The sequence below is a fragment of the Cupressus sempervirens genome, chromosome 9, assembly GCF_028749045.1.
Source record: "Cupressus sempervirens isolate cs-2001-9-10 chromosome 9, ASM2874904v1, whole genome shotgun sequence".
NCBI classification, from domain to species: Eukaryota; Viridiplantae; Streptophyta; class Pinopsida; order Cupressales; family Cupressaceae; genus Cupressus; species Cupressus sempervirens.
Genome location: NC_143126.1, coordinates 771,916,283 through 771,927,311, shown reverse-complemented (window position 1 = coordinate 771,927,311; position 11,029 = coordinate 771,916,283). Strand labels below are relative to the sequence as shown.

At 31.0% G+C, this 11,029-nt stretch overlaps 1 pseudogene; it reads right to left on the bottom strand.

The window, feature by feature from the left end:
• Positions 1–8,313: 8,313 nt before the first annotated feature.
• Positions 8,314–10,357, bottom strand: LOC149540982 (uncharacterized protein At4g15970 pseudogene; annotated as a pseudogene).
• Between the last annotated feature and the right edge of the window lie 672 nt (positions 10,358–11,029).

Here is an 11,029-nt window from a genome sequence, read left to right as displayed (position 1 = left end):
CAAAAATTGTACCCACCAGTACTATAAATTACCTTAGGAAGTGTGCCGCTTCATAAAAAAAGTGCCTCAATTTGCATAGAAAACATTTTGATTTATGAACCAAAAATTTTGATTTGACTGCCAAAAATCTTGATTTACGTGCTAAAAAATCTTAATTTGCATGCCAAAAAATCTCAATTTTTGTTCTAAGAAATCTTGATTTCCATAAAAAAATATCAAATTGTCACATTGAGAAACATGCCAAATCTAGGAGCAATATTTTTTGCCTCAGATTCCAACTATGTCCAAATTGGACAAATTTTATATGAAAATAAGGTTTTTTGGGTGATCTGAGCTCAATGTCAAGGTCGTTTAGGCTCAAAGGTGCACCAAAAAAATAGTGACCCTCAGATCCAATACAAAAATCCACTAACAAAATGAAATCCTTTGAAAAAGGGCATAGATCTAAAAGCCAAGATAAAATTCTCATAAATAGAACAGGAGCATGAAGTTCTAGAGTTCTAATACCATGTTGAAGTTGATTAAAGATCAACCCCACAGCTCCCAAGAATCACCTTCATGCAAACACATGCCATAGAAAGAAAGAAGCAACAACTATGGAAGTTGGAATTCCTAAATCCACAAATGAGACATTTTTGATAAGCAAAAAGAGAGATTGTTATTATTGAAAGTGAATGAATAAATTACAAATAGATCAATCCTTATAAAAGAATCAAAATCCTAAGAGGTAACTAACCTAGGTTGCATGATAAGAATTAATTATTATATGCCTAAAGTTTAGCTTGAGTGAAATAGAGTTAATAAGTGACTTAAGAATTAAATCAATATGATTTAATTAATAAATAAATACTTTTACTCTAACATTTCAACCCTTTCTGTTATAGTTTCAGAGAAAGTTGTTATGCATTTTTTCTACTAGGAGTAGAAATACTAGACTCCCTAAGTCTAGGGTTTCATAAAGGATAATCTTTAGACCCATAAGACAAAATTTATCCACTCATTGGATTTAGAATGCCATCGAGATCGAATCCAAATAGAGAATTGGTTGAAGTATTAAAATTTTCAATAGAATCATTATTTGGGACCTCTCTATTCTTTGAAACAATAGGGGATTTCCCTTCACCATCCCCTTTATCTTCTTCTTTTGAATTTTGAGAGGTATCTCTTGCATAGGCATTATTTTGTGTAAAGTTGGTCTTTCTTGAGATTTTACTCAATATGAGGAAATCTTGTTTGGTGCACATCCATTTTTTTGCTACGTAAACATGCATTTTGGTTCCCTAAAAGAGAAATTTCTAGGTTATACTTATCTATTTCAATATCAATCAAAATTCTATCTGGGAATTAAAATTTTGGTTGCAATGTAATTAAAACTCTTGCATTAAGGTATGATAATGTCACCCTAGAGCTCTCAACTTTCAACATATTCCTGAGGGGTTTCAGAATCTATGGAATAAATGGGAAAAGTTTTAGTGGAAGGCTTTTAACTTCAATCCAATTAGGTGAATCTCTAAAACAATAGTTTCTATGTCACCCTTAGGTGATCATGGAAAATCTTTAAACATAGATTGTCCTACATTCTAGTACCCCTTTTTTAGTACTTGTTCTTGCATGGAATGTGATTTAAACAACACAATAAATAAACCCCTCTATATTATTCAATAGAAAGAAACTTGAATGCCTAATATTTTTCTCCACACATTTGTGACCCAGTTGTCAAATAATTTCCTAGATAATAATTGGTCAGCGTCGATGCAATAACTATCACATTCCTAAGTCTAGATTTCTCACCCTTAATTGCTTTGATCATATGTTCATTGGGAGACAATGAGAGAATCTTCAAATAAGCAGAGGGATACTTACTATTTTATTATCCTTCAACTTTATCAATTTTGGTCAATGCTTCAACTTTCCAATCCATCTCAATGTGTTCGTGTCCCCAAATCTGCCCCATTTCCCATTCTAATAACTCAATGTAATTACCCATTAAAGCTAATAGAAGGTGGATAGTCAACCACCAAATCTTCTATAAGAACCGCCTTGTAAGATGGTTTGTCATTAATTTAATTTTTTTGCAATTTATTCTATTCAACTTTTTTGTTTTCTTCCATTTTATCAATTTCCATGTCCCCATTATTACCTTCATTTAATGAGTCTCCCATCAAGAAATAAAACTAGAAATGGGTACCTCATCACACCAAGTAACCATATAAAAATTAGATCTGGTCAATTTATGAAATAAGAGTAAGTACACAAGATACAACAAACATGACATAAAATCAATATGGGGAAGCAAATACTCAAACTAGACCGAATTACACTTATACCCTGCACAAAAAAGGAGTACAAGAAACAAAAAGTTACTATAAGCAAGCTTTGGCAAACCTGTATGAGAACCAAGAAGCCCAAATGACCTCAATTTTTTATAGCTTACATAGCTCTTTTTTTAAAATCTCTTACTTTCTTCACTAACTGCTTGTATCAAAATATCCATGCTCGAGCTACTAAATTCTCAACCTCTCTTCTAATCTTCCTCTCTCTATTTGATCTTCTCAACTCATTATACTAATTTAGGTATTTCTCTTAAAAGGGTTCAAATCTCTCTCTTTAGTGTCAATGGGTTTAGTGAATAGATGTTTAACATATATTTCAGTAATTTGTGCATCAGCTTCATACCCCATAGGCATGATCCATATTGTACTAGGTTCTAGAGCTTTCATCAAGGATTGGTCAATATCAACTATAAACAAGTTGTCTCCAAGTATTTCTTAATAATTTATTTAGGGATCCATTTCCAAGCTTCATTTCCTTTTGAAAATTCTTGAACTAATTCTAAATACTACATTTTCCATCTCTTAAAGTATCATTTTAATAACCTATGCCATTTATTCTTTCTCGTAAATATGTGAGTAGAAATGTGCATCCCACTACTTGTCTCCTCATTGCATATCTTGGAGTGGGTCACCATCCATTTTATCAATGCTCTCGGTTTGAGCACTTTATGTCCTTCATGTCATTCAAGATATTATTTTGAGAAAGCTTGAGTCTTTAAGGGGTTGTGTGTGGTTTCCTTGTAAGTATTTGTGAGCAAAGAAATAAAATCAAAGACAAGGATCCATGGTTGATCGCCATGTGGATTTCTTGTAGGTGTTTCAAGAAGAGCAGATCCCTTCTTTCCCATCTCTCAATGATATTTTTATGCGTGACCAAGTTATATTGTAGGATCCTTAATAGTCTTCCACATTTATGTCAAATATATAACTTAATCTTTATGTGTACCTAGATTCTCATAACTGTAGAGCCATCCTAGGAAAAGTATGATGCCGCTCATTGAAGGTTGAAAAATCTCATTGATCTTTGGTGACAATCCCCTAATAGGGTTACATCTAATTTATGTATGCATACTGCTCTCTACGCTACCATGGTAGGTTAAATCACGTTGTTGTTGGTCAATTGAATGTTGTTGAATTCTTAGATCTTATTAATAGGATTGATTTCTAAAATATTTAAAGGTTAATTTTGTTGAAGGACCTAAGATAAGTGATTCACCCCCCACTTTTTTATCCACCAGTAAAGTGTCTAGATACTCTATAGGAAAATGAACATGTTTCGGGGACATAGAACAAAGTTGACCAAAATGGACCTCAAATTGCATTAGGGGAGTTCTTGTTTGTATCAACATTCCTCTACATTATTTCTCATACACAAACTAATATTTCTCATGTGACTAAGGTTGTGGAATCTTGATCTACACCAATTAATTAAATTTTTTGTAAATCATATAACATGCATTCCTTGAGAGAAAATGAATTTGAGGAAACATAGTGATAAACTTGGTGTTCAATTTTTTTTAGTTATATGAAGTTTTCATAAGGAATCAAAAATCTCAAAATTTTAGTATTTGCAATCAAAAGATGTTTGAGATGTTCATTTTTGTAACAATTATAAATTCATTGATTATGATTTTTTTATTTTTTTAATACTTACAATTTCATTAGTTTTGTTTATGCAAATTTTGAATAAGTCTAATTACTATAGTTTGAATTTTTTATATTTTGAATTTTTCACCATGTCTCTTTAGAAAGCAAAGAATATTATATCAATTATAACTTGTTAGAATAAATAATGTTTATTTATCAAATAATCTTTATTTATCTCTTGGTAGTTAGGCATTTAATATGCAGTCTAGAAACGTCCTAAATTGTCCTGATTTCTCCTTTCTCTCCACTATAGCCTATTAGAACTTTTTGGAGGTCTACAATATGGCTATAAATACCCAACCTCTTGCTTCATGTAAGTAACAAAAAAATTGATAGTATTTGTTGAATAAAGATTTAGTTTACTTTGTGCATCTCTGCCCTGCCCTATTCCATTCTATTCTAGTCTATTTGCTGCTCCCTTTTATCTCTATTTTTTCTGTTGTTCTTGCTCTATTTTTAATTCAATTTTATCATGGTATTAGAGCTAGCTTAGTTTCTAGGCTGAGAATATATTTGTTTTTTTTGTGTCAATCTTTACACTTGCAGGCTGTAACCAAGGAGTGAGCAGCAATTTGTTTTGGGGCAAAAGAAAACTACATCAAAGTAAAAAAACTATAGCAAGGGAAAGAATTATTTCATAATTGGGTGAGAACTTTTCAATTTCAATTTGGGCATCAAAGCTTTTTGAAATTTCTTTCATTCTCATCCAAAAAGGAGAGAATTTGGCTATGGAATCACTTGCTGTTACTTTTCCCATAGTTAAATTAAATGGGAAAAATTATTATGATTGGGTATCTCATGTTGAAATCACTCTAACTCTTCAAAATTGTTATGATATTGTGACTGGTAGTGAACAAATCCCTACAAATCTAGGAAAGGATCAAGACAATTGGAATAAAAGGGACAAGAAGGTAGTAGCACTAATCAAGCTTACACTTTCAGAAGACGTTTTTCTAGAAGTTCATAATGAGAGAAGTGGAGTCAAAGTATGGGAGATTTTGAAGGATCTATATCAAAATTTAGGTGATGTATGGATTTTATCTCTCACTACTGAGTTGTATAAAATGAAATTATCAAGCTCACAAGAGATAGTCCCACATTTAAGTAAGTTAAAGGAAAAGAAGAATGAGCTTGCTTCTCTTGGAAAAGATATAGATGATAGAGATTTTGTGCAAATTATATTACAAAGTCTTCTAGGATCTTATCAATCATTTGTAAGGGGTTTAGATACTGCAGATAAATTAAAAAGTATTAAATCTCAAGAATTATGTGCTAAGTTAGTTCAAGAAGAGAAAAGACAAGTTAAAGAAAAAGAATCGTTTGATAGTGAATCTCAAGCATTTGCAATGAAAGGAAAGAAATATTATAAGAAGTCACAAGATAATCAATTTAAAGAAATAAATTTGAAGTATGAAAATAAAGGTGCTTCATCTATAGATCATAATAGAAGTAAATGGAAATGTAATTATTGTGGAAAAAGGGCCATAAAGCAAATGAATGTTTCAAGAAGAAAAGAGATACAGAGAAGAAGATAAGTATTCTCCCAAATTTGGTGATTCTAAAATAAATGCATTTTGTGTTGTACTTAAAGAAAATAATACTTTGAAAGATGATTGGGTTATTTATTCTAGTGCTACAAAACACATGACTCATAATAGGGAACAATTTGAATTGATCAATAAGTGAAATACTATCGGAGAAAATATATTTGGGAGATAATAGTGCTTTAGAGGTTAAAGGGACTAGTAATGTCAAAGTTGATAATGGTTTATTCAAAAATGTAAAGCTAGTCCATGAATTAAAAACAAATCTACTTTCAGTATCTCAAATTGCAAGTCAAGGATATAAAATAGAATTCTACAATGATAAGTGTTTAATCAAGGATGTCGATGATAATTATAGAGTTATTGCAATTGGTAAAATGGAGAATGGATTATATAAGTTTCAAAAATTTACTTCTAAATGTGGAGATAAACATATCTGTGCTATTGCCCTATATGATGATATGAGTAGGTTGTGGCATGAGCATTTCGGGCGTGCCAATTTTTAAAGTCTCAAACTTATGAAGAGATTACAAACGGTGCATGGGCCTTCAAAGATATCATTAAGTCCCAAGGTATGTGAAGGATGTGCGATGGAGAAACAACATGTGGAAAGTTTCCCTCAAGGTAAATCATGGAGAGAAAAACCTTCTCTACATCTAGTTCATAGTGATGTAATGGGTCCTTTTAAAACACCTTCAATTGGAGGATCAAGGTATGCCCTCACCTTTATAGATGATTATAGTAGAAGAATTTAGGTGTATTTTCTACAAAAGAAAGATGAAGTGTTTCAAAATTTTAAGGAGTTTAAAGCTTTGACTGAAAAACAAAGTGGAAAGTATTTAAAATAATAAGAATTGATAGAGAGATTGAATACATGAATAAGGCTTTTTTAGATTTTTGTAAAAAACATGAAATAAAGAAAGAATCAATGGTCTCTTATTCACCCCAAAAAAATGGGGTTGCTAAAAGAAAAATAGAACTATAATAGAAATGGCTAGGTGTATGCTTCATGCTAGAAATCTAGAAGCTAAATTTTGGGCCGAAGCAATTCAACTACCGTATATATCTTGAATAGAACACCTACTAAGGCAATTTTGAACATAACACCAAAAGAGGCATGGAGTGGAAGAAAGCCTACAGTGCCTCATTTTAGAATTTTTGGTTGTAAAGCATATGCTCACATTCTTGATGAAAGAAGGAGCAAACTTGAAAGGAAGAGTGAGAAGTGCATAATGGTTAGATATAGTGAGGAATCAAAAGGATATAGGTTATACAATCCTAGAACTAATGAAATCTATATTAAAATAAATTTATGGTTTGATGAAGATATTAAGAATGATAACTGTCCAACATTATCTTTCTTCCCAATTTTCATTGATGAAGAAAATTCTATTTCTACCAATGGTCAAAGTCAAGGTGTACAAACTACTACATGGGAAGAGACTCAAGTTGAAGAATCAAGTGAAAGTGATAATGAAAATCCAAGGAAATTTAGAAGCATCTAAGGAATTTATCAAGAAGGTCCTATAAATATATTTGCTAACTATGCTCTTATGACTAAGGTGATGCAGGTTGACACTTCAAGCACGTATAAAGAAGCAAAAGGAAAAGATGAATGGGAGGCATTTATGCAAGAAGAATACAATTATTTGATAAAGAATGGAACATGGGAACTAACAACACTTCCAAAAGGCAAAAATGTGGTTGGTTGCAAGTGGACCTATAGAACCATGTTCACATCAGATGGAGCTATTGAAAAATATAAAGCAAGGTTAGTGGTTAAAGGTTTCTCACAAGAAGAAGGTATAGACTATACTGAAACCTTTGCTCGAGTAGCTAAGATGAATTCCATTCATACAATAGTTGCTTTAGCTGCAAAGCTTGGTTGGAAAGTTTTTCAAATGGATGTAAAAAGTGCATTTTTGCATGGTGATTTAAAGGAAGAAATTTACATGCAACAACCATCGGGATTTATTAAATATGGTGAAGAAAACTTGGTGTGTAGATTAAGAAAATCACTCTATGGGCTTAAACAAGCACCAAGGGCATGGTACTCAAAAATAAATAAGTACTTTCTAGATGTTGGATTTAAAAGAAGTAAAGTTGATCCAGACATGTATGTAAAACATAGTGATGATAAATTTGTTATCATTGTATTGTATGTGGATGAATTGATTATTACAGGAGATCACACACATGATATTGAGAAAACTAAAGATCAACTCAAACAGGTTTTTGAAATAACTAATTTAGGACTAATGCACTACTTTTTGGGTATTCAAGTATGGCAAGAAGAAGGAAGGATCATGCTTTCTCAAACTAAGTATGCTCTTGATGTACTTAAAAAATTCAATATGAGTGATTATAAACCATGTAATACACCATGTGAAGTAGGACATAAGATTTTATTTTTTATTTAAAAAAAAATTATGTTACTTATGAAAATTGAATACTTCATTTATTGAAATTTGTACATAAAAACATCTATATAGTTATTTGGTAATTTTATTTTTCTACTGGTATTTTGTTTATTCAATTCTTTCAAGTATAAATACATCTCATCATAATATTAAATAATTATAAATATAATTTTATACAACATCTCCCTCTTTCTAAAAAATCATAACATTAAATTCAGGTCATATAACTTAAAAATTGTGAATATAAACATATAATAATCATAAAGAAATATATAATAATAATAAATTTCCATTAAATTCCAAATTTTTATTTCTATCAACCAATTAATAACACCTTTAAAAGTTAGTTATACTAGCATTTTCTTATATTCAGTAACGTACTTTCAAAGGGCCACATTCTATTCTACTTCTCCAACCCACCTCTCTCCTTCCTTTTAATTCAAAAGTGTTTTTCAGATTGAAAGATTTGAATAAAACCCAATCATCGAGAGTGTCTCTCAAATAAGTCATCTTCTTCTTTAAACCTACACAACAATTGGTGTGCATAGTATAGACTTCTTCTAATTTTTCCTTCAGTTCACAAAATCCACTAAAGTAAATTGTATCAAGGAATAAAAAATCTATGAGAATTTGAGTAAAATTTGAGGAATATTTCATCATATTAAAGACATCTTGATCATGCCTATTAGGATTTATAGTAGTATATGCATGCCAAAATTCATAGAGTTTAGCAGTTCTTTCATTCGTTTTAACAAATGAAAATTTGTATTTGGATCATTTGAGATACTACGTGAATTATGTTTATATAAATCACAAGATACTTGAAAATCTGCCTCAACCGAGAACCTCTCCAATGGATTTCGTAACCACATGATATCTATATCCTGTAAATAATATTCAAACAAAATTAGTAAAATACATTATATCTACATCTGTAAAGCAAAATTAGTAAAATTCATTATATCTACATCCTGTAAATAATATTCGAACAAAATTAGTAAATTATTTTAAGACAGATAAACTATAGGAGCGTGAAAGTATGAGACAACGAATTTGAAGATGAATACATGAGATGTCTCAGACAAAGGTAGAAAGACAAATTAGGAGATTACTTGTATTGGACAAAGCTTCTTGTTGAGCTTTTTGCTTTGTTTCTTTTTTTGTTTTGATTTTTAGTATTAAAAAAAAAAAGATTTGGTGAAATTTTCTACTATTCAATACTATCTAATTAGATTTGGCTAAAAAAATATTATTTAATTTTAATCTATTAGAATAATGAATAACTGTTTTATTTTGATAAATAAGAGAAAGACTATGTGGAATTCTATTTCAAATTCTATTCTTATTAGTTTTTTTTTATACTAGTTCATTTATTAGATAAAATAGAATTTAAATTTTAAAATTTATCAAATTTATTATTATTATTAAAAATTTCAACATTTAAAGGTGAAATATACACACTTCACCACATCAAAGATAAATAGTAGAACTTTGAATGATTTTCAATGTTATAAATTTTATATATAAAAAACTACAATAAAATTAAAGATAAAAAACATTAATTTATATATTCATAGACTAATCAAAACTTTTAACTCAATAGCTAATTAAAAAGATCACTTCTACTTAAACACCAAATATACCAAAACAACCACATAGACTAGTAAACTTTCTTTAAATACGCAGCCAAATATCCTAGAGTCAATCTAATGAAACTACAATGATCAGAATAACAATGTCAAATTTTTTGATGATCGTTACAGTAAACATCTACAACGTGGGGTATATGAGGAAACTTACAGTAAACACAAAATTATATCCTCGCTCAACCACAGTCTTCAAGAAGAGAATTTTAGTCTGCGTCGTCTTTATATAATCCTTTGTCCCAAAGGACTTCTCCTCGGTAAAATCAACTCCTTCAGTCCTGAGCTCATAGCAATGAGGATGAATTTCTATGCAGCGGTTGAAAGCTTTTGCATCCATGGCCACAATGAGCAGGTGGTTAAGTAAGTCATGTGTTCCTTCCCCAATCCTAAAACTCTCAAGAAAAAGATCTATCAAACTGTTTGGGTCCATCCATGCCCCATTCACTGGTGTGAGGATCAGAGTCTTGTTTTCCATTGAAGCCTTTGCCAAAGAAATCTCCAACTCATCTGAATCACTTGCAACTTCTATCTGAAAACAAACCCAAAATAATACTGAGTTAGAAAATAGTGTGATTCAAACCATAGATTATTACAAAAGATATGTTAATATGAATTAAACTTACATATGGAGGTGTGGCTTCAGTTTCTGTAGATAGAGGCCAATAAGTTCCCTTAGTTACATAGAAACACACCAATAAAACTAGTGCTAGAGAAATAATCATAAACATATCTCTGATTGGCTTATCAAATATGATTTCTCCTTTCATCTTCAAATTGGAAGAGCCTAATCAGCCTTAGAATAACTGATTCGGTCTTGAGAGCCGCATTCTAATGTCTTGGAGATTATATACAGTGAAAACGGCTTTGTCAACCATATTAGGTTTTTTTGAACTAACTCATAATTCTAGGATGTGCAACGTGCAACTTTTATATTTGGCGTTACACTACCATCATTTATTTGGGCGTTGTGAATGATGTATTCAAAGTTTTAATCAAATGTATTATATTGAATTGAACAGAAAGAAAGGTTTGTTTATCATCCATTAGTGGGATTGGCAATATATTGTATTGGGTTACACAGAAAGAAAGTTGACAATCGTGACAGGAGCAAGCAAATTGCAACTGACAAATGCATAAATAGCCTCTTTTGTTCACAAAGTGGACATTAACAGATGGGCCATCATGGGTGGATGCCCAATTTATGGGGTGTAACTAAATTCAACAAGCACTGCAGGGCAGCATAGTTCCTGCCAAGTGCATAACTATGGTAGAATTTGATTTTGGTAGGAGTTATGTCAGATTAGAATGGGCAAGATTTTCAATCAATCAAGGTGGTATGAGTCAGTTGATTCCAAAGACTGTCACTCCAAAGACTGGTTTCATAGTTGTTTAGCGTTTATTTTCAATCAATCAAGGTAGTCTGGGTCTGTGGATTCCAA